The following is a 3,731-nucleotide window of genomic DNA, read 5'->3' as shown; positions in this document are numbered from 1 at the left end:
TTCCTAAAGAAATATAGACAATGAACGAGCAACTAACTATAAAGTACGACGCCAACTTGCAATCTACATTAGGTTCATGTTGCTGAACATCACGTCAACAATTACCGTTGTGCCACACCTTTCCATAAACGAACGGACATGGTGGGTATTTTTCATTACGTCATCATACCATAAAGCCGCTGTCCTCTAATGTTCTTTTCTGCCACACCAACAGAATTAATCAGTGTCAGTATTGGGGATGAAACAAAATTACTACTTCATTTATTATCAGAATAGTGTGCGACCAAAATCCATTCCAGTACGAAGTTGACTCGGTGGACAGTCACCAAACAGTATAATTGATAATGTTCTCTACGGTGAGTGGGTGTGTCCGACTCCTTGACAGAAGATAATGATGAGAGAAGAGTATCATCGCACCACTGCTCCTTGAGGCTCTGTAGTCAGCCGGCAGGAGGCAGGTGGTCATCAGTAACACATGAGGCGGCGACAAATTTTCCCCATCCAGAATTCAGCCTCAGCCTGTGCGAGGGACGCCATCCATTAGTACACTGCTTCTATTCCTCCCCACCTACGCCCTGTAAAACAAGGATAGTTGCCTTTTTTGGCAGTATTACGGTGCTACAATCGTGCACGTCATATGACTTTAAGTCCCACCTAAGATGTACCAAATTCTTACCATGTATATATTGTAAAATCAATATCTATATCCTATATAGTTTATGTTACATTTAGACCTTGAATATTTGAGGGATAGAGATATGAATGTTATCAGGACCAGATTCTGGCAGTGTTGGTAAGATCCGACCACCACACACAACTACCCCGTGGCGGTGAAACACTGGGAAAACGATTGATGTTGTGGTTTGCTCAGATGTTCTTTGTGTATCACTTAGCTGTTAAAACACTATTTATTTCTATATGCCGATTAGTCCTGATGCCGCAATGTTGTCAAGGAGCGAGGCTTTCGACATTTGCTTTTACGGACTACAGAAGTAACCGTCTCCCTAACAAACACCAGCAGGGCAGCATACAGCCGAGGCTCCTCCAACCTAGGCAAGGTTCAACTGTGGCACAGGACGAGGTGTTGCCTTCTGCTGAAGGTTCAGTTTGAGCACGTGAGTGAACGGAGTGTGCTTCTCTACGTTTGTTGTAATGTTTTCATGTACCGTATATAAACGACCGCCGGATACGTTGGAAAGCATCCCGAACCACACGAAGGTTACACGCTTCTATATGTGCGCCTATATACATATATATATATATACATATAATTATATGCTTAGTTTAAGCAAATGTAATTAACCAAACCCAGGTAGTAAGTTATGATTGCCAGGCAATGAAACGGCTGTCAAGAGCACCAAGGTGTGGCGGTCCTCAGGTCTACCTTAACCGACTCGCCTTGGTTACTGAAATGTTCACGACTTCCTAAGAAGCGTGTTCAGTCACTGCTCATGATGTGAGGACTCGTTTGGAAGAGTGTTGCTCAGGCTTGACAGACCTCCTGGTAGAAATAATTTAGGCATAACACTGGTTCTAGTATGTTACAAGTTATAATGTTCTGACAAACCTAGGATTATATTATATGTAAAATATTATTATGTCAAAGCCGATGTAGGTGTAGCAGTCATCTCTTCGAATTTGTCTTAGATAATATTAGAATAATTTACTACCAATGCGTTTGTTTGCGTGAAATCACCAGAGGGGGCGGGTAGCGTGTTCCTCCACCTGCTCTCTACCTGCCCTCGCCACGCCCGCTCAGGCTCGTCACTCTCCCTGCAGACCATGTGTTCCCCTCCCACCCCAGCTCTTGTCCCTTTCATTATCCGCGTCTCTTCTGCATTTTTATTTTCCATGAGTCTGCCCACTCACATCTTCATCACAGATGCATCCTAACATCCACATGCTCTCCTCCAAGCCTCACGTCTTCCCGCTCCCTAGCCTAATTCCGAGACAGCGTTGCAAGGAACCACATCGTCCCCTGAGCCCCAGCTACGTAGCAGCTGCCCCGCACGTGTGGTTTCTTGGCGCCGCATAAAAATAAACGTGTATGTAGTTGTAACACGTCCTAGCAGCCGTATCCTATAGCTCTTCGTAGCTGCATCTGTTCCATGTTCAGTATCCTGTTACCTGCACGCTATATGTCTACGCCCCGACACGAAGCTGTATGTAGATGACTTGTAAGCAGCTCATTGTTCTCCGTCAGCCCAGAGTCCCAGACGTGGTGTGTTGCTATCCTCGCTTCACACTCGTATAGCAGCCATGAACCGTGACCAGGACGCCGCTGCCTTCGTTGCCGCTTGTTACTCTGTTTTCTTGTAAGTTAGTCAGTCTTCCTTGCCGCTAAAACTCAAAAAGTACCTTTAGTACTTTTCCTCAGTTACACTTTTCTACACCTTCTCCTCATTCACTTTTCTCCATTCTCTCCATTATCTTCACGCCCAAAACATTTACCCATTCTCCCTCCTACTCGTTCCTCCCACTCTCACCTTTGCATTCTTCCTCCGGACTCACGCACTTGCTCCCCTCATGATGAAACTTCGCATTCCACGTGAAAGCTTTCCCCGCGATTCACCTCCCATCATTCGGAAAAATCAATATACCAGATAACAGTCAAAGAGGAATGCGCATTTTTTCTTCACAGCGACAAACCGCCTTCAAAGTAAAGCAAGGATGTGCATTAGTTTTTATGTCCTTACAAGGCTCCAGGATGACAAGCTCGATCACACACACAAACACACACACACACACACACACACACACACAAAGAAATTCTCGTGTCAGTTAGTTATACCATCAAGAGTATCTGGTATTATATTATTAATGAAGTAACATATTTCAGCAATTTTTTGACAGCAGACGAGCCGCCGCCTTCATTTGAATATACCAACACTGGATCATCTACCATGACGCCGCTTTCCTCCTTTTATTTCCCCCTCTTTTTCTCCTTCTCCTCCACTTTCGTCATTGTAATGTTTATTGTCTGTATCCCTACAATATTATCACTGTTTAATAAAGTACATAAGAGATAACCAGAAAATTATTTCACCTCTATCTCACTCTCTATATTACGATAAGATAAAGCCATATTCTCAAAGGTTTAGGAGCCATATCAAGAGTACCTTTCTACAGGCTCTACAGGAAGCAATCGGGGCTTTCAATGGTGTTCTCATGATCCTAATATTAGTTTAACATGTAGTTTTTACTGTTATAGAAAAGTAATGAATAAATATAAACAACCACGACAAAACTATTGATGCTTATTACATATGTGGATTTTATAAATACTATTTTCACGAAAGCTCTGCGTTTATAAATACAAGCTAGTCATAAAAGTCTCATACGTACTGAATATTATATGGACATGAATGAATTACGACATGGAATAATATAAACGAACACCATTACGACATGGCCAAAAGTTTAGGATGCATAAAATATTTTACTGTGGACAGGGGTGGTGTATTAAAGAATGTTATTCAGATTACCATGGGGGAAGACATGAGGAAGCCAGGCAATAGATAGATAGATACTTTACTGACCACAAATCAGATAATAAGAACAGTAATAAATAATTCAAACATATGCATAAACAAGATTAAATATACACATGGCTCCAAAAACACGCCATGATGACTGATAAGTTTTCAGCCTCACCCAGAAAAACAGCGAGATAGACTTGCATAACCACCAGAGGGAAGGAAAATAAGACGCTCTCAGGAGTTATGGATCAA

The 3,731-nt window shown here is 42.4% G+C and overlaps 1 protein-coding gene across 1 annotated transcript in view; it reads left to right on the top strand.

Annotated features, from left to right (window-relative positions):
* Positions 1–3,029, top strand: part of LOC123505745 (prolactin-releasing peptide receptor-like) — a 106,927-nt gene extending 103,898 nt beyond the window's left edge. The window contains exon 2 of the mRNA XM_045257398.1: positions 1–3,029. This exon is cut by the window's left edge and continues 286 nt beyond it. The gene's annotated coding sequence lies outside the window, so the exon portion shown is untranslated.
* The last annotated feature ends 702 nt before the right edge of the window (positions 3,030–3,731 follow it).

Source organism: Portunus trituberculatus, chromosome 18 (genome assembly GCF_017591435.1).
Source record: "Portunus trituberculatus isolate SZX2019 chromosome 18, ASM1759143v1, whole genome shotgun sequence".
NCBI classification, from domain to species: Eukaryota; Metazoa; Arthropoda; class Malacostraca; order Decapoda; family Portunidae; genus Portunus; species Portunus trituberculatus.
Note: the sequence above shows the minus strand (reverse complement) of the source record. Positions and strands in the feature narration are given on the sequence as shown.